We start from the raw sequence: 21,806 nt of genomic DNA, 5'->3' as shown, positions 1-21,806 counted from the left end.
TGGATTGAAAAAGTGTCATATCAGATTAATACATAGTGTATTTGCACTACTCATTATAGTGCAGTCACTGCTAACATGACCCCCATTTTCTCCAAAACACAATACAATAGAGGCAGGATACTTGTCCACATGATTAAGCATGTATTTAATGTAGCAAAAATGACATTAACACATTTTCGACCAAATGAGCAGTTACTGCCTTTTTGCTTGGTAGGGCAGTATATTACACTGAGGGAGAGGTGCTTATGAAAGTGAAAGTGTCCAGCTCCCCATTTCTTGTAAATGACACTGTTACAAATAATTCACTTCCGCAGTTAAACAGCCAGAGCCTTTGGTATCGTCAGCTTTCCGTACACTGGGTGAGAGACCACGCTCCACTGTCGACTGCATAAAGTTGAAGAATTAAGGTAGGCCTAAAAACGCTAAACTCAATTTAAAGGCAATTTCTGTATTATTATGTAACAATATGTTAATACAATCCTTTTTTGTAAAATGTAATTTATTGTTATTTTTGTTTACAATAAAAAACGTACACATACCATCGACAACATACAGACACACACAAACATCCATAACATCACCCCTGCCCAGACCCACCTGTTCACACCCCCATCTCCTGAGTCGTGTCACTCTCCTCCACATGGCCTCAACTGCACCATTTTGTTTCTCTCCGTCCACCACACACTTTCAACATTTACACAATAAAGCATTTGGCCTTTCCTTTGTGTTGTTGATTCAGGATTGGTTGATTTCCAGTTAAGTATATGTTTTTTTAAGATGATTGATGAGAAAAGTATCGTCCAACTCATCTCACTGCACCCTCATATGCCATGTCTTGAAATATGCAGACAGACGGGTTAAAAGTACATTTACCCTTTGTAATACTTCTATCAATATAATGAAAATCTATGAAAAAGTAATGTATTCAATCCAAAAATAAGATACAATCTGGAACTTTTGTTTGCAAAATACTTTTTATGGAATTGAAAGTTAAACTCAGAAATAGGAGTGGGCAGGTTCTGATAATTCTCTCTTTAGTTTTCATTCTGCAATAAAAACCTACACCAATATCAATGGGCGGTAGCTGAGTACCTGACTTACCATTCATTTATGTAGTAAATAAGTATTGAAACACAGGTATTGAGTAGAAATGCTGAGGTAGAGATAAACAGTAAATTAGTTTTCTAATGAGGGAGTGGTGGTATACTGCCATTTGATGGCGACCAAAAACAACTGCGTAATAAAACCTATTATAAATTGATGGACTCGTGACTCAGACATGGACTTGACTCAGACTTCAGCCATTGGGACTCGACACGGACTCGAGTACAGGGGACTTGGGACTCGACCACAAGGTTAAGTGAGTCGACTACAACACTGCAAATAGCAAACAAACAAACACGAATAAAACAGAAATAATCCTGAAGGTTTCTTTAATTTTCACTATCAATCATGAACAAAATCATGTAACATTTGCGTGATAAGTTAGTGAAATTGACAGAAAAGTGTCTGTGTCCGAATACCCATACTAGCGTACTACATATTTAAACTTCATACTACCGGTACATACTCATCACATACTATTTAGCACATACCTTTTAATAAAAATTATGCGACATGCCATGACCACAATGCAGTAGCAGCTCCTCACTGGCTGAGTAGGTGAGGCGGGGCAGGGCCAAGTGTGATTGGATTTTTCCAAATTCAACAGACATGCATCGCAATAACCAGCATGATAATAGCTCATTTTCAATTTGATTAGATTCTCTAAACGCTGAATAGGAATGGAGTTTTAGGCCTACTCAGGCTGATTATAGGCAGACTATAACATTTGACCAATACCGTAGCCCATGTGGGAAACCCATTCCACAGAGGGCCAAGTGTTTGTCAGTTTTCGCTCCTCCTTTGTACTTGATTGATGAATTAAGGTCACTAATTAGTAAGGAACTCCCTACATATGGTTGTCTAGGGATTAATTGATAGGAAAAACCAAAAAGCTGCAGACACTGACTAGGACCTTCATGGCATGAGTTTGACACCCCTGCCATAGCCCATCTATCCTATTTAAACAGGACTGAAAACAGAAATAGATAATTTGGTTCCATTTCAACATATTTATGAGTGAAACCAAAGTGCTTTAACATATATACAGTGCACTAAATAAAGTAGCCTAGTACACATACCTAAACTTTTCAAATGTTCAAATCAAAAGGCTAATGCACAGAAACATTTGGAGAGTCGGGTGCATGACATATTCAGAACCGCTAGACAGCAACATAATAAAGTAAAGCACTGATCATTGGGAACGAGATCAGAATGACTGCTAAGGCTTTATCCATAAACAAAGTAATTAAATAGGTAGCCTAGCCTACAAAACTATAACAATCCATATGTTCAAATCAAAAGGCCTGATTAACATGACATCAATAACGCAGCCACATCCAGAGTCCCCGGTGCTGACACATTCACAAATCAGAAGATGGTTTAGTATTTAGTTTAAGAACTCTGATTAAGGCCAATAGAACAAGAAACACTTTTCAATGACAAACCAGAAGTCCACTTTAAAAAATAAAATAAAGACTTCTGTTTTCAAAGATGTAGAATACGATGCAATATTTGTGCTCATTTTAAGGAGACATCATTTGAGTCAATTGGAGGTGTACCTGTGGATGTATTTCAAGGCCCACCTTCAAACTCAGTGTCTCTTTGCTTGACATCATGGGAAAATCAAAAGAAATCAGCCAAGACCTCAGAAAATTGTAGACCTCCACAAGTCTGGTTCATCCTTGGGAGCACTTTCCAAACGCCTGAAGGTACCACGTTCATCTGTACAAACAATAGTACGCAAGTATAAACACCATGGGACCACGCAGCTGTCATACCGCTCAGGAAGGAGACGCGTTCTGTCTCCTAGACATGAATGTACTTCGGTGAGAAAAGTGCAAATCAATCCCAGAACAATAGCAAAGGACCCTTGTGAAGATGCTGGAGGAAACCGGTACAAAAGTATCTATATCCACAATAAAATGAGTCCTATATCGACATAACCTGAAAGGCCGCTCAGCAAGGAAGAAGCCACTGCTTCAAAACCGCATAAAAAAGCCAGACTACGGTTTGCAACTGCACATGAGGACAAAGATCATACTTTTTGGGGAAATGTCTTCTGGTCTGATGAAACAAAAATAGAACTGTTTGGCCATAATGACCATCGTTATGTTTGGAGGAAAAAGGGGGAGGCTTGCAAGCTGAAGAACACCATCCCAAACGTGAATCACGGGGGTGGCAGCATCATGTTGTGGGGGTGCTTTGCTGCAGGAGGGACTGATGCACTTCACAAAATAGATGGCATCATGAGGGAGAAAAGTTATGTGGATATATTGAAGCAACATCTCAAGACATCAGTCAGGAAGTTAAAGCTTGATCGCAAATGGGTCTTCCAAATGGACAATGACCCCAAGCATACTTCCAAAGTTGTGGCAAAATGGCTTAAGGACAACAAAGTCAAGGTATTGGAGTGGCCATCAAAAAGCCCTGACCTCAATCCCATAGAAAATGTGTGGGCAGAACTGAAAAAGCGTGTGCGAGCAAGTAGGCCTACAAACCTGACTCAGTTACGCCAGCTCTGTCAGGAAGATTGAGCCAAAATTCACCCAACTTATTGTGGGAAGCTTGTGGAAGGCTACCCGAAACGTTTGACCCAAGTGAAACAATTTATAGGCAATGCTACCAAACACTAATTGAGTGTATGTACACTTATGACCCACTGGGAATGTGATGAAAGAAATAAAAGCTGAAATAAATAATTCTCTCTACTATTATTCTGACATTTCACATTCTTAAAATAAAGTGGTGATCCTAACTGACCTAATACAAGGAATTTTTACTAGGATTAAATGTCAGGAATTGTGAAAACTGAGTTTAAATGTATTTGGCTAAGGTGTATGTAAACTTCCGATTTCAACTGTAAGTATGGGTATTAGGACACTGCCAGTAATCAATGTACAATTCCCCCCCCCCCGTTTTAATTTTTTTTATAATATAAACCTTCTAAAAGTCTTCAAGGAAAACTAACAAATGAGACAATTGTTATTTTAATGCTACAAACACATCACTCCCATCACTCCCAACCCCTCTTTTATGCCACTGCTACTCTCTGTTCATCATATATGCATAGTCACTTTAACCATATCTACATGTACATACTACCTCAATCAGCCTGACTAACCGGTGTCTGTATGCAGCCTTGCTACTTTTATAGCCTCGCTACTGTATATAGCCTGTCTTTTTACTGTTGTTTTATTTCTTTACCTACCTATTGTTCACCTAATACCTTTTTTGCATTATTGGTTAGAGCCTGTAAGTAAGCATTTCACTGTAAGGTTACCGAATACCTGTTGTATTCGGCGCACGTGACAAATACACTGATTTGTTAATGATTGATCATTACACATTTTATGCGTAGGCTACTTGATAATAAGCATTTTAATTTTTAGACCCCCACTGTAATTTGAGCAAAATACTTTTTATGGAATTGAAATAAAGCTCACAAATGAGAAATGTTGTACTTTAATATTACAAATTGCAAACAAAACACGTAAAAAATAGATGAAATCTCAGAAGGTTTCTTTAATTTACACTATCAATCACGAATAAAATTAATTTCAGTGTGGCCCACACTTGAGCACACACTGTGCCTTCAAGATATATTTGTATTGCCCTGAGGGAAAAGTGTATGATGACTTTAAGTGAAAGTGTCCATCTCCATTTAAAAAATACATAAATGACACTGTTACAAATAAAGAATTTGGGCAGATAAACAGCCAGACCTTTTGGTATCGTCTGCTTTTCATACACTGGGTGAGAGATGACACCACTGTCGACTGAAAAAAAGATGAAGAATTAAGGAAGGCCTAAAACACTAGACTCCTTTTCAAGGCAATTTCTGCATTATCATGTACCAACATGTCAGTACAATCCTGTTGATTGGGTGATTACTTGTTATAGTTTGGATATCAATATAATAAAAAAGTAACACCCGTGAGCCAGATTCACTATAGGTAATATTGTACAGTACATTCACTTGTCTGAATCTAGTTCATTTCATTCCACAGGCTAGTTCACAGAAAGACATAGAGGAAAGTGAGCAGGTCTTCACTGCGCTGTTGCGCTCCATTGAGAGGAGCCAGGCTGACATTGTCGGTGAGATCCAGGAGAAACAGAGAGCTGTGGAGAAACAAGCTGATTGGCTCATCAAGGAGCTGGAACAGGAAGTAGCAGATCTAGAGAGCGGAATCAACAAACAAGGGGAACTCCGTTCCACCCCACAACAGGAAGGTGTGCTTGTGCTTCACTCTGTGGTCTATTTGAATGTGATTGACTACAGGTTTAGGGTTAGAGTTATGGGTCAGGGTTATGGAGAGGCTTAGGGTTATGACGGGATGTGGACATGAAGTTAGGGTCATGGCTAGTTTTAGGGTTCGGGTTGTGGTTGAGGCTACACTGTAAAAATAGGTCTCAAAACACCATGGTTGTGTAATGAAACCATGAAAAGTAGTACACCTAAGGTGAGATCTGGTGTTTGGAGGGTTTTTTAATGTAAAGCCAGTGTAAATGTTTTAACACACATAATGTGTTTTAAAACAGAAATGAAGTACTATGAAGCACCCAAAGTAGTTCTTCAACCTGACTGTTGGTGCTTTTAATTTACACTTTCAATCAAGAATTCACTTCGTTTCAGTATGGCCCACACTTGAGCACACGCTGTGCCTTTAAGAGATATTTATAGTGCACTGAGTATCATGACGTGTTTAGCATTTTAGCTAACCCTAATCCTAAACTTTTTCCTAACCTTAACCAAATTATTTTAGCTTGATATGTTAATTATCCTAACCTGCTGCATAAATTCTCCTAACCTGCTATGAAAAGTCAAATCTGACGTTAATTTGGCAAAAGCTTATAGCCATGACCTGAAAAGTGCACGACTTCTAAGTGAAAGTGAAAGTCTGTAGATCCCCATTTCTTGACACCGATACAAATAATAAGAATACACTCCACTGTCGACTGCAAAAAGTTGAAGAATTAAGGTAGGCCTAAAAACGCTAAACTCCATTTCAAAGCAATTTCTGCTTTATTATGTGTCACAACATGTAAATACAAACATGTTGCTTGGGTGATTACTCGCTTGATATCAATATAATGTAAATACATGAAATTATAATGTATTCAATCCCAAAACAAGATAGAATCTGGAATTTTTTACTGCAAAATATTTTTGGGGAATTGAAAATTAAACACAAATTGGAGATTTTGAATTTTAATCTTAGATAGACAGTGTGGTCGAGTGAAACTATAGTCCCGATTTTCATGACTTGTGAGTGGACTTGGATTGAAGCATTAGTGACTCAGACTTGGACTCGCTTTCTCGACCATTGGTGACTCGGACTCGCCTTCTCGTAGCTTGTATTTGCGCTTGGACTGGATAGGCTCGTATGATAAACAGAATAGTAGGTCAGGGTGCGTGCAGCGCAGCAGCGAGGGTTCTGTTATCTAGCAGTGGAAAGCGCCACACCCTGCATATACGCAGAAAACAATGATTGTGGGCAGACAGGCAGGCTCTGCTCCCGATCCGCTTTCGATCATAGGCTAGACGTTGCGGAAGCGACTCTCTTGCTTCTCTGTAACCACCAGTCACCAGCCTACTATTTAGCTTTGCCTGGTTAAAATGGTTAAGAAACACAAATTGCTTTACGAAATTGAAAACAATACTAGTATTAATAGTAAACAACACTCGCTTCTCTCCCCCCTTGAGTATAATAGAAAAGTAGATTGTCGCCGACGCTCGTTTAATGTGAGTGGGTCAAAGACGTAATCTGAGGGCTACGGATCTCGTCTTTGAGCAGTCCCAGAGGTCCTGATATTTCCAAACAGGTTTGATTTTATCCGCACAAAATCTGCGATGCTCTTGTAGTGTTTTGAGAACGGTGATCAGCAATAACCAATGAGAGCTCGCCAGAGAAGAAAACAGTGAGATCATGAGGTTGTTTCACATCACCCAGGATGATTAGACTAGAGCAGGAGCGATGACTACTACAAGTATGCGTTTTTACTTGCCTTTAACCAAAGCCAAAGTGTCAAATCGTTACAGCTCTGAAGTTTACAACAAATGTTATTCAATTCAAAATGCTGGCTAGAGATTTCAACTCGGTATGGCAAGCGTGAATGTCTGACTGAACGTTTATGGGGCTGCTTTGAGCCACAGCTCGTAGCTACTGTCACGATTCCCACCGACGGTGGCGCCCCCTCCTGCTCGGGTGGCGCTCGGCAGTCGTCGTCACCGGCCTATTAGCTGCCACTGATTCCCTTTTTGTTTTTCCCCTGTTTGTGATTGTGTGCACCTATTCTGAGTGGGGGTGATTAGCGGGGTTATTTATATTAGCTGGTCCGCCTTTTCTTTGTGCGGGATTGTATTTACTGTTGAGGCTTGTGCGTTAGTGTTGCGCCACATTGTTTTCTCCCTGTGTTTGGGGAACGTTATTTTGTGTGCGCGTATTTTCACTGTTTGGGGTGGCTTGTGTTTACTCGCCTGTTGAACCTGATTAAAGCCACTACCCTGTGATCGCTGCTTCCTGCGTTTGATTCCACCTACGACGGCCGAGCCTTACAAGCTACGTAAATCTAATCATATCATTGTTTTGGCGAGACAGCCTGGTATCGAGAATCCTCACGAACAAGTGAATAGTATTGTAGTGTGCGATCCCCGTCTGTGCCACTACGTTGGCAACGTCAGGAAAGACAGTTGTTTAATGTGAGAGGCTCAGCGATGTTAGGATTTTGAAAGTCGTATAGTGTCCACCTGGCTTCAGTGAAATATACAAAAAAATGTCAGTGTCCGAATACCTATTCTAGAGTACTACATACAGTATTTATACTGCATACTATGTACTCAGTGTGGCTATATGGTAGAGTGGGTACAATTCCATTTCCAAAAAATAAAGGTGGAATTCCACAAAAAATATTTTCCGTTGGGATTTATCATCAATCAATATTTAGGCTATAAACTATTTGCATTTCTAAACCATTAGTATGAAAGACACCGTTTGTGTGTTTTGATGCGGCACTGAAACCCCAATAAGTGTTTTCAACAATCTCTTAACAGAACTTCAGTATTTTTTTCTCTTTTATGTGTTTTGTTTCTTTGCCAGTTGTAATATTAAAATACCTCTCTTGTGAATTTGATTTTTAATTCCCCCAAAAAGTATTTCGAAAAATGATATTGTTCTATTTTTTTACATCCACATTTGATCTTGTTTTTTTTTTTTTACATAAAATAATGTACATCCCATTTGAATATATGTACATTCTATTGATTTCCAAACTATAAAGAGTCAGATTTGGACTTCCCTGAATTGATGGGGAACTTTTTCTAGTGTAAAGAGTCGTGGCAGTGCTATCCGGTATCCTTGGGACGTGCCTAAACCCCTACCCTAACCCTTACCCAACCCTTAACCATTTTAAATGTCAACTTTCTTTCTCTCCCTCACTCAATAACCACCTTTCTCGTCTGTTACTTTTTCTTTAAAAACACACATACACTTTATTTGAAAGAGCAAATTTTTTTTCTTTGCAAGTTGGAAAACGATATTCGTTAATGTATAGACACATAGAGGATGACATTTGTGCCATGTAATGTGGAGACCTGTCTATTGTCCTGCCTACTGAAATGTTCCTGTTGGTAAATTACGTGATAAAGGAGGTGCTTAGAGAAGGCTTTGAAGACTTTATTTTAATATCCACCCTCTTGAGCCACACTGCACACTCTCCAGCCCAGCAGTATATCATTTTTATATCTCCAATTTACAATGTTGGATTGAAAAAGTGTCATATCAGATTAATACATACTGTATATGCACTACTCATTATAGTGCAGTCACTGCTAACATGACCCCCATTTTCTCCAAAACACAATACAATAGAGGCAGGATACTTGTCCACATGATTAAGTATGTATTTATTGTAGCATAAATTACATTAATTAATTTTCGACCAAATGAGCAGTTACTGCCTTTTTGCTTGGTAGGGCAGTATATTATACTGAGGGAGAGGTGCTGATGAAAGTGTCCAGCTCCCCATTTCTTGTAAATGACACTGTTACAAATAATTCACTTCCGCAGTTAAACAGCCAGAGCCTTTGGTATCGTCAGCTTTCCGTACACTGGGTGAGAGACCACGCTCCACTGTCGACTGCATAAAGTTGAAGAATTAAGGTAGGCCTAAAAACGCTAAACTCAATTTAAAGGCAATTTCTGTATTATTATGTAACAATATGTTAATACAATCCTTTTTTGTAAAATGTAATTTATTGTTATTTTTGTTTACAATAAAAAACGTACACATACCATCGACAACATACAGACACACACAAACATCCATAACATCACCCCTGCCCAGACCCACCTGTTCACACCCCCATCTCCTGAGTCGTGTCACTCTCCTCCACATGGCCTCAACTGCACCATTTTGTTTCTCTCCGTCCACCACACACTTTCAACATTTACACAATAAAGCATTTGGCCTTTCCTTTGTGTTGTTGATTCAGGATTGGTTGATTTCCAGTTAAGTATATGTTTTTTTAAGATGATTGATGAGAAAAGTATCGTCCAACTCATCTCACTGCACCCTCATATGCCATGTCTTGAAATATGCAGACAGACGGGTTAAAAGTACATTTACCCTTTGTAATACTTCTATCAATATAATGAAAATCTATGAAAAAGTAATGTATTCAATCCAAAAATAAGATACAATCTGGAACTTTTGTTTGCAAAATACTTTTTATGGAATTGAAAGTTAAACTCAGAAATAGGAGTGGGCAGGTTCTGATAATTCTCTCTTTAGTTTTCATTCTGCAATAAAAACCTACACCAATATCAATGGGCGGTAGCTGAGTACCTGACTTACCATTCATTTATGTAGTAAATAAGTATTGAAACACAGGTATTGAGTAGAAATGCTGAGGTAGAGATAAACAGTAAATTAGTTTTCTAATGAGGGAGTGGTGGTATACTGCCATTTGATGGCGACCAAAAACAACTGCGTAATAAAACCTATTATAAATTGATGGACTCGTGACTCAGACATGGACTTGACTCAGACTTCAGCCATTGGGACTCGACACGGACTCGAGTACAGGGGACTTGGGACTCGACCACAAGGTTAAGTGAGTCGACTACAACACTGCAAATAGCAAACAAACAAACACGAATAAAACAGAAATAATCCTGAAGGTTTCTTTAATTTTCACTATCAATCATGAACAAAATCATGTAACATTTGCGTGATAAGTTAGTGAAATTGACAGAAAAGTGTCTGTGTCCGAATACCCATACTAGCGTACTACATATTTAAACTTCATACTACCGGTACATACTCATCACATACTATTTAGCACATACCTTTTAATAAAAATTATGCGACATGCCATGACCACAATGCAGTAGCAGCTCCTCACTGGCTGAGTAGGTGAGGCGGGGCAGGGCCAAGTGTGATTGGATTTTTCCAAATTCAACAGACATGCATCGCAATAACCAGCATGATAATAGCTCATTTTCAATTTGATTAGATTCTCTAAACGCTGAATAGGAATGGAGTTTTAGGCCTACTCAGGCTGATTATAGGCAGACTATAACATTTGACCAATACCGTAGCCCATGTGGGAAACCCATTCCACAGAGGGCCAAGTGTTTGTCAGTTTTCGCTCCTCCTTTGTACTTGATTGATGAATTAAGGTCACTAATTAGTAAGGAACTCCCTACATATGGTTGTCTAGGGATTAATTGATAGGAAAAACCAAAAAGCTGCAGACACTGACTAGGACCTTCATGGCATGAGTTTGACACCCCTGCCATAGCCCATCTATCCTATTTAAACAGGACTGAAAACAGAAATAGATAATTTGGTTCCATTTCAACATATTTATGAGTGAAACCAAAGTGCTTTAACATATATACAGTGCACTAAATAAAGTAGCCTAGTACACATACCTAAACTTTTCAAATGTTCAAATCAAAAGGCTAATGCACAGAAACATTTGGAGAGTCGGGTGCATGACATATTCAGAACCGCTAGACAGCAACATAATAAAGTAAAGCACTGATCATTGGGAACGAGATCAGAATGACTGCTAAGGCTTTATCCATAAACAAAGTAATTAAATAGGTAGCCTAGCCTACAAAACTATAACAATCCATATGTTCAAATCAAAAGGCCTGATTAACATGACATCAATAACGCAGCCACATCCAGAGTCCCCGGTGCTGACACATTCACAAATCAGAAGATGGTTTAGTATTTAGTTTAAGAACTCTGATTAAGGCCAATAGAACAAGAAACACTTTTCAATGACAAACCAGAAGTCCACTTTAAAAAATAAAATAAAGACTTCTGTTTTCAAAGATGTAGAATACGATGCAATATTTGTGCTCATTTTAAGGAGACATCATTTGAGTCAATTGGAGGTGTACCTGTGGATGTATTTCAAGGCCCACCTTCAAACTCAGTGTCTCTTTGCTTGACATCATGGGAAAATCAAAAGAAATCAGCCAAGACCTCAGAAAATTGTAGACCTCCACAAGTCTGGTTCATCCTTGGGAGCACTTTCCAAACGCCTGAAGGTACCACGTTCATCTGTACAAACAATAGTACGCAAGTATAAACACCATGGGACCACGCAGCTGTCATACCGCTCAGGAAGGAGACGCGTTCTGTCTCCTAGACATGAATGTACTTCGGTGAGAAAAGTGCAAATCAATCCCAGAACAATAGCAAAGGACCCTTGTGAAGATGCTGGAGGAAACCGGTACAAAAGTATCTATATCCACAATAAAATGAGTCCTATATCGACATAACCTGAAAGGCCGCTCAGCAAGGAAGAAGCCACTGCTTCAAAACCGCATAAAAAAGCCAGACTACGGTTTGCAACTGCACATGAGGACAAAGATCATACTTTTTGGGGAAATGTCTTCTGGTCTGATGAAACAAAAATAGAACTGTTTGGCCATAATGACCATCGTTATGTTTGGAGGAAAAAGGGGGAGGCTTGCAAGCTGAAGAACACCATCCCAAACGTGAATCACGGGGGTGGCAGCATCATGTTGTGGGGGTGCTTTGCTGCAGGAGGGACTGATGCACTTCACAAAATAGATGGCATCATGAGGGAGAAAAGTTATGTGGATATATTGAAGCAACATCTCAAGACATCAGTCAGGAAGTTAAAGCTTGATCGCAAATGGGTCTTCCAAATGGACAATGACCCCAAGCATACTTCCAAAGTTGTGGCAAAATGGCTTAAGGACAACAAAGTCAAGGTATTGGAGTGGCCATCAAAAAGCCCTGACCTCAATCCCATAGAAAATGTGTGGGCAGAACTGAAAAAGCGTGTGCGAGCAAGTAGGCCTACAAACCTGACTCAGTTACGCCAGCTCTGTCAGGAAGATTGAGCCAAAATTCACCCAACTTATTGTGGGAAGCTTGTGGAAGGCTACCCGAAACGTTTGACCCAAGTGAAACAATTTATAGGCAATGCTACCAAACACTAATTGAGTGTATGTACACTTATGACCCACTGGGAATGTGATGAAAGAAATAAAAGCTGAAATAAATAATTCTCTCTACTATTATTCTGACATTTCACATTCTTAAAATAAAGTGGTGATCCTAACTGACCTAATACAAGGAATTTTTACTAGGATTAAATGTCAGGAATTGTGAAAACTGAGTTTAAATGTATTTGGCTAAGGTGTATGTAAACTTCCGATTTCAACTGTAAGTATGGGTATTAGGACACTGCCAGTAATCAATGTACAATTCCCCCCCCCCCGTTTTAATTTTTTTTATAATATAAACCTTCTAAAAGTCTTCAAGGAAAACTAACAAATGAGACAATTGTTATTTTAATGCTACAAACACATCACTCCCATCACTCCCAACCCCTCTTTTATGCCACTGCTACTCTCTGTTCATCATATATGCATAGTCACTTTAACCATATCTACATGTACATACTACCTCAATCAGCCTGACTAACCGGTGTCTGTATGCAGCCTTGCTACTTTTATAGCCTCGCTACTGTATATAGCCTGTCTTTTTACTGTTGTTTTATTTCTTTACCTACCTATTGTTCACCTAATACCTTTTTTGCATTATTGGTTAGAGCCTGTAAGTAAGCATTTCACTGTAAGGTTACCGAATACCTGTTGTATTCGGCGCACGTGACAAATACACTGATTTGTTAATGATTGATCATTACACATTTTATGCGTAGGCTACTTGATAATAAGCATTTTAATTTTTAGACCCCCACTGTAATTTGAGCAAAATACTTTTTATGGAATTGAAATAAAGCTCACAAATGAGAAATGTTGTACTTTAATATTACAAATTGCAAACAAAACACGTAAAAAATAGATGAAATCTCAGAAGGTTTCTTTAATTTACACTATCAATCACGAATAAAATTAATTTCAGTGTGGCCCACACTTGAGCACACACTGTGCCTTCAAGATATATTTGTATTGCCCTGAGGGAAAAGTGTATGATGACTTTAAGTGAAAGTGTCCATCTCCATTTAAAAAATACATAAATGACACTGTTACAAATAAAGAATTTGGGCAGATAAACAGCCAGACCTTTTGGTATCGTCTGCTTTTCATACACTGGGTGAGAGATGACACCACTGTCGACTGAAAAAAAGATGAAGAATTAAGGAAGGCCTAAAACACTAGACTCCTTTTCAAGGCAATTTCTGCATTATCATGTACCAACATGTCAGTACAATCCTGTTGATTGGGTGATTACTTGTTATAGTTTGGATATCAATATAATAAAAAAGTAACACCCGTGAGCCAGATTCACTATAGGTAATATTGTACAGTACATTCACTTGTCTGAATCTAGTTCATTTCATTCCACAGGCTAGTTCACAGAAAGACATAGAGGAAAGTGAGCAGGTCTTCACTGCGCTGTTGCGCTCCATTGAGAGGAGCCAGGCTGACATTGTCGGTGAGATCCAGGAGAAACAGAGAGCTGTGGAGAAACAAGCTGATTGGCTCATCAAGGAGCTGGAACAGGAAGTAGCAGATCTAGAGAGCGGAATCAACAAACAAGGGGAACTCCGTTCCACCCCACAACAGGAAGGTGTGCTTGTGCTTCACTCTGTGGTCTATTTGAATGTGATTGACTACAGGTTTAGGGTTAGAGTTATGGGTCAGGGTTATGGAGAGGCTTAGGGTTATGACGGGATGTGGACATGAAGTTAGGGTCATGGCTAGTTTTAGGGTTCGGGTTGTGGTTGAGGCTACACTGTAAAAATAGGTCTCAAAACACCATGGTTGTGTAATGAAACCATGAAAAGTAGTACACCTAAGGTGAGATCTGGTGTTTGGAGGGTTTTTTAATGTAAAGCCAGTGTAAATGTTTTAACACACATAATGTGTTTTAAAACAGAAATGAAGTACTATGAAGCACCCAAAGTAGTTCTTCAACCTGACTGTTGGTGCTTTTAATTTACACTTTCAATCAAGAATTCACTTCGTTTCAGTATGGCCCACACTTGAGCACACGCTGTGCCTTTAAGAGATATTTATAGTGCACTGAGTATCATGACGTGTTTAGCATTTTAGCTAACCCTAATCCTAAACTTTTTCCTAACCTTAACCAAATTATTTTAGCTTGATATGTTAATTATCCTAACCTGCTGCATAAATTCTCCTAACCTGCTATGAAAAGTCAAATCTGACGTTAATTTGGCAAAAGCTTATAGCCATGACCTGAAAAGTGCACGACTTCTAAGTGAAAGTGAAAGTCTGTAGATCCCCATTTCTTGACACCGATACAAATAATAAGAATACACTCCACTGTCGACTGCAAAAAGTTGAAGAATTAAGGTAGGCCTAAAAACGCTAAACTCCATTTCAAAGCAATTTCTGCTTTATTATGTGTCACAACATGTAAATACAAACATGTTGCTTGGGTGATTACTCGCTTGATATCAATATAATGTAAATACATGAAATTATAATGTATTCAATCCCAAAACAAGATAGAATCTGGAATTTTTTACTGCAAAATATTTTTGGGGAATTGAAAATTAAACACAAATTGGAGATTTTGAATTTTAATCTTAGATAGACAGTGTGGTCGAGTGAAACTATAGTCCCGATTTTCATGACTTGTGAGTGGACTTGGATTGAAGCATTAGTGACTCAGACTTGGACTCGCTTTCTCGACCATTGGTGACTCGGACTCGCCTTCTCGTAGCTTGTATTTGCGCTTGGACTGGATAGGCTCGTATGATAAACAGAATAGTAGGTCAGGGTGCGTGCAGCGCAGCAGCGAGGGTTCTGTTATCTAGCAGTGGAAAGCGCCACACCCTGCATATACGCAGAAAACAATGATTGTGGGCAGACAGGCAGGCTCTGCTCCCGATCCGCTTTCGATCATAGGCTAGACGTTGCGGAAGCGACTCTCTTGCTTCTCTGTAACCACCAGTCACCAGCCTACTATTTAGCTTTGCCTGGTTAAAATGGTTAAGAAACACAAATTGCTTTACGAAATTGAAAACAATACTAGTATTAATAGTAAACAACACTCGCTTCTCTCCCCCCTTGAGTATAATAGAAAAGTAGATTGTCGCCGACGCTCGTTTAATGTGAGTGGGTCAAAGACGTAATCTGAGGGCTACGGATCTCGTCTTTGAGCAGTCCCAGAGGTCCTGATATTTCCAAACAGGTTTGATTTTATCCGCACAAAATCTGCGATGCTCTTGTAGTGTTTTGAGAACGGTGATCAGCAATAACCAATGAGAGCTCGCCAGAGAAGAAAACAGTGAGATCATGAGGTTGTTTCACATCACCCAGGATGATTAGACTAGAGCAGGAGCGATGACTACTACAAGTATGCGTTTTTACTTGCCTTTAACCAAAGCCAAAGTGTCAAATCGTTACAGCTCTGAAGTTTACAACAAATGTTATTCAATTCAAAATGCTGGCTAGAGATTTCAACTCGGTATGGCAAGCGTGAATGTCTGACTGAACGTTTATGGGGCTGCTTTGAGCCACAGCTCGTAGCTACTGTCACGATTCCCACCGACGGTGGCGCCCCCTCCTGCTCGGGTGGCGCTCGGCAGTCGTCGTCACCGGCCTATTAGCTGCCACTGATTCCCTTTTTGTTTTTCCCCTGTTTGTGATTGTGTGCACCTATTCTGAGTGGGGGTGATTAGCGGGGTTATTTATATTAGCTGGTCCGCCTTTTCTTTGTGCGGGATTGTATTTACTGTTGAGGCTTGTGCGTTAGTGTTGCGCCACATTGTTTTCTCCCTGTGTTTGGGGAACGTTATTTTGTGTGCGCGTATTTTCACTGTTTGGGGTGGCTTGTGTTTACTCGCCTGTTGAACCTGATTAAAGCCACTACCCTGTGATCGCTGCTTCCTGCGTTTGATTCCACCTACGACGGCCGAGCCTTACAAGCTACGTAAATCTAATCATATCATTGTTTTGGCGAGACAGCCTGGTATCGAGAATCCTCACGAACAAGTGAATAGTATTGTAGTGTGCGATCCCCGTCTGTGCCACTACGTTGGCAACGTCAGGAAAGACAGTTGTTTAATGTGAGAGGCTCAGCGATGTTAGGATTTTGAAAGTCGTATAGTGTCCACCTGGCTTCAGTGAAATATACAAAAAAATGTCAGTGTCCGAATACCTATTCTAGAGTACTACATACAGTATTTATACTGCATACTATGTACTCAGTGTGGCTATATGGTAGAGTGGGTACAATTCCATTTCCAAAAAATAAAGGTGGAATTCCACAAAAAATATTTTCCGTTGGGATTTATCATCAATCAATATTTAGGCTATAAACTATTTGCATTTCTAAACCATTAGTATGAAAGACACCGTTTGTGTGTTTTGATGCGGCACTGAAACCCCAATAAGTGTTTTCAACAATCTCTTAACAGAACTTCAGTATTTTTTTCTCTTTTATGTGTTTTGTTTCTTTGCCAGTTGTAATATTAAAATACCTCTCTTGTGAATTTGATTTTTAATTCCCCCAAAAAGTATTTCGAAAAATGATATTGTTCTATTTTTTTACATCCACATTTGATCTTGTTTTTTTTTTTTACATAAAATAATGTACATCCCATTTGAATATATGTACATTCTATTGATTTCCAAACTATAAAGAGTCAGATTTGGACTTCCCTGAATTGATGGGGAACTTTTTCTAGTGTAAAGAGTCGTGGCAGTGCTATCCGGTATCCTTGGGACGTGCCTAAACCCCTACCCTAACCCTTACCCAACCCTTAACCATTTTAAATGTCAACTTTCTTTCTCTCCCTCACTCAATAACCACCTTTCTCGTCTGTTACTTTTTCTTTAAAAACACACATACACTTTATTTGAAAGAGCAAATTTTTTTTCTTTGCAAGTTGGAAAACGATATTCGTTAATGTATAGACACATAGAGGATGACATTTGTGCCATGTAATGTGGAGACCTGTCTATTGTCCTGCCTACTGAAATGTTCCTGTTGGTAAATTACGTGATAAAGGAGGTGCTTAGAGAAGGCTTTGAAGACTTTATTTTAATATCCACCCTCTTGAGCCACACTGCACACTCTCCAGCCCAGCAGTATATCATTTTTATATCTCCAATTTACAATGTTGGATTGAAAAAGTGTCATATCAGATTAATACATACTGTATATGCACTACTCATTATAGTGCAGTCACTGCTAACATGACCCCCATTTTCTCCAAAACACAATACAATAGAGGCAGGATACTTGTCCACATGATTAAGTATGTATTTATTGTAGCATAAATTACATTAATTCATTTTCGACCAAATGAGCAGTTACTGCCTTTTTGCTTGGTAGGGCAGTATATTATACTGAGGGAGAGGTGCTGATGAAAGTGTCCAGCTCCCCATTTCTTGTAAATGACACTGTTACAAATAATTCACTTCCGCAGTTAAACAGCCAGAGCCTTTGGTATCGTCAGCTTTCCGTACACTGGGTGAGAGACCACGCTCCACTGTCGACTGCATAAAGTTGAAGAATTAAGGTAGGCCTAAAAACGCTAAACTCAATTTAAAGGCAATTTCTGTATTATTATGTAACAATATGTTAATACAATCCTTTTTTGTAAAATGTAATTTATTGTTATTTTTGTTTAGAATAAAAAACGTACACATACCATCGACAACATACAGACACACACAAACATCCATAACATCACCCCTGCCCAGACCCACCTGTTCACACCCCCATCTCCTGAGTCGTGTCACTCTCCTCCACATGGCCTCAACTGCACCATTTTGTTTCTCTCCGTCCACCACACACTTTCAACATTTACACAATAAAGCATTTGGCCTTTCCTTTGTGTTGTTGATTCAGGATTGGTTGATTTCCAGTTAAGTATATGTTTTTTTAAGATGATTGATGAGAAAAGTATCGTCCAACTCATCTCACTGCACCCTCATATGCCATGTCTTGAAATATGCAGACAGACGGGTTAAAAGTACATTTACCCTTTGTAATACTTCTATCAATATAATGAAAATCTATGAAAAAGTAATGTATTCAATCCAAAAATAAGATACAATCTGGAACTTTTGTTTGCAAAATACTTTTTATGGAATTGAAAGTTAAACTCAGAAATAGGAGTGGGCAGGTTCTGATAATTCTCTCTTTAGTTTTCATTCTGCAATAAAAACCTACACCAATATCAATGGGCGGTAGCTGAGTACCTGACTTACCATTCATTTATGTAGTAAATAAGTATTGAAACACAGGTATTGAGTAGAAATGCTGAGGTAGAGATAAACAGTAAATTAGTTTTCTAATGAGGGAGTGGTGGTATACTGCCATTTGATGGCGACCAAAAACAACTGCGTAATAAAACCTATTATAAATTGATGGACTCGTGACTCAGACATGGACTTGACTCAGACTTCAGCCATTGGGACTCGACACGGACTCGAGTACAGGGGACTTGGGACTCGACCACAAGGTTAAGTGAGTCGACTACAACACTGCAAATAGCAAACAAACAAACACGAATAAAACAGAAATAATCCTGAAGGTTTATTTAATTTTCACTATCAATAATGAACAAAATCATGTAACATTTGCGTGATAAGTTAGTGAAATTGACAGAAAAGTGTCTGTGTCCGAATACCCATACTAGCGTACTACATATTTAAACTTCATACTACCGGTACATACTCATCACATACTATTTAGCACATACCTTTTAGTAAAAATTATGCGACATGCCATGACCACAATGCAGTAGCAGCTCCTCACTGGCTGAGTAGGTGAGGCGGGGCAGGGCCAAGTGTGATTGGATTTTTCCAAATTCAACAGACATGCATCGCAATAACCAGCATGATAATAGCTCATTTTCAATTTGATTAGATTCTCTAAACGCTGAATAGGAATGGAGTTTTAGGCCTACTCAGGCTGATTATAGGCAGACTATCACATTTGACCAATACCGTAGCCCATGTGGGAAACCCATTCCACAGAGGGCCAAGTGTTTGTCAGTTTTCGCTCCTCCTTTGTACTTGATTGATGAATTAAGGTCACTAATTAGTAAGGAACTCCCTACATATGGTTGTCTAGGGATTAATTGATAGGAAAAACCAAAAAGCTGCAGACACTGACTAGGCCCTTCATGGCATGAGTTTGACACCCCTGCCATAGCCCATCTATCCTATTTAAACAGGACTGAAGACAGAAATAGATAATTTGGTTCCATTTCAACATATTTATGAGTGAAACCAAAGTGCTTTAACATATATACAGTGCACTAAATAAAGTAGCCTAGTACACATACCTAAACTTTTCAAATGTTCAAATCAAAAGGCTAATGCACAGAAACATTTGGAGAGTCGGGTGCATGACATTCAGAACCGCTAGACAGCAACATAATAAAGTAAAGCACTGATCATTGGGAACGAGATCAGAATGACTGCTAAGGCTTTATCCATAAACAAAGTAATTAAATAGGTAGCCTAGCCTACAAAACTATAACAATCCATATGTTCAAATCAAAAGGCCTGATTAACATGACATCAATAACGCAGCCACATCCAGAGTCCCCGGTGCTGACACATTCACAAATCAGAAGATGGTTTAGTATTTAGTTTAAGAACTCTGATTAAGGCCAATAGAACAAGAAACACTTTTCAATGACAAACCAGAAGTCCACTTTAAAAAATTAAATAAAGACTTCTGTTTTCAAAGATGTAGAATACGATGCAATATTTGTGCTCATTTTAAGGAGACATCATTTGAGTCAATTGGAGGTGTACCTGTGGATGTATTTCAAGGCCCACCTTCAAACTCAGTGTCTCTTTGCTTGACATCATGGGAAAATCAAAAGAAATCAGCCAAGACCTCAGAAAATTGTAGACCTCCACAAGTCTGGTTCATCCTTGGGAGCACTTTCCAAACGCCTGAAGGTACCACGTTCATCTGTACAAACAACAGTACGCAAGTATAAACACCATGGGACCACGCAGCTGTCATACCGCTCAGGAAGGAGACGCGTTCTGTCTCCTAGACATGAATGTACTTCGGTGAGAAAAGTGCAAATCAATCCCAGAACAATAGCAAAGGACCCTTGTGAAGATGCTGGAGGAAACCGGTACAAAAGTATCTATATCCACAATAAAATGAGTCCTATATCGACATAACCTGAAAGGCCGCTCAGCAAGGAAGAAGCCACTGCTTCAAAACCGCATAAAAAAGCCAGACTACGGTTTGCAACTGCACATGAGGACAAAGATCATACTTTTTGGGGAAATGTCTTCTGGTCTGATGAAACAAAAATAGAACTGTTTGGCCATAATGACCATCGTTATGTTTGGAGGAAAAAGGGGGAGGCTTGCAAGCTGAAGAACACCATCCCAAACGTGAATCACGGGGGTGGCAGCATCATGTTGTGGGGGTGCTTTGCTGCAGGAGGGACTGATGCACTTCACAAAATAGATGGCATCATGAGGGAGAAAAGTTATGTGGATATATTGAAGCAACATCTCAAGACATCAGTCAGGAAGTTAAAGCTTGATCGCAAATGGGTCTTCCAAATGGACAATGACCCCAAGCATACTTCCAAAGTTGTGGCAAAATGGCTTAAGGACAACAAAGTCAAGGTATTGGAGTGGCCATCAAAAAGCCCTGACCTCAATCCCATAGAAAATGTGTGGGCAGAACTGAAAAAGCGTGTGCGAGCAAGTAGGCCTACAAACCTGACTCAGTTACGCCAGCTCTGTCAGGAAGATTGAGCCAAAATTCACCCAACTTATTGTGGGAAGCTTGTGGAAGACTACCCGAAACGTTTGACCCAAGTGAAACAATTTATAGGCAATGCTACCAAATACTAATTGAGTGTATGTACACTTATGACCCACTGGGAATGTGATGAAAGAAATAAAAGCTGAAATAAATAATTCTCTCTACTATTATTCTGACATTTCACATTCTTAAAATAAAGTGGTGATCCTAACTGACCTAATACAAGGAATTTTTACTAGGATTAAATGTCAGGAATTGTGAAAAACTGAGTTTAAATGTATTTGGCTAAGGTGTATGTAAACTTCCGATTTCAACTGTAAGTATGGGTATTAGGACACTGCCAGTAATCAATGTACAATTCCCCCCCCCCGTTTTAATTTTTTTTATAATATAAACCTTCTAAAAGTCTTCAAGGAAAACTAACAAATGAGACAATTGTTATTTTAATG

At 39.1% G+C, this 21,806-nt stretch overlaps 1 protein-coding gene across 9 annotated transcripts in view; it reads left to right on the top strand.

Annotated features, from left to right (window-relative positions):
* Window positions 1-200: 200 nt before the first annotated feature.
* Window positions 201-21,806, top strand: part of LOC115194569 (uncharacterized) — a 31,693-nt gene continuing 10,087 nt past the window's right edge. For 2 of the 9 annotated variants that reach the window (XM_029754366.1, XM_029754363.1), the window contains exons 1-5: window positions 202-407; window positions 5,112-5,334; window positions 9,171-9,263; window positions 13,968-14,190; window positions 18,026-18,118. The gene's annotated coding sequence lies outside the window, so the exon portion shown is untranslated. The other 7 variants (XM_029754369.1, XM_029754362.1, XM_029754368.1 and 4 more) reach the window with 7 other exon arrangements.

The sequence above is a fragment of the Salmo trutta genome, chromosome 5, assembly GCF_901001165.1.
Source record: "Salmo trutta chromosome 5, fSalTru1.1, whole genome shotgun sequence".
NCBI lineage: Eukaryota > Metazoa > Chordata > Actinopteri > Salmoniformes > Salmonidae > Salmo > Salmo trutta.
The sequence above is the reverse complement of the archived record's forward strand: the minus strand, read 5'-3'. Positions and strand labels throughout refer to the sequence as shown.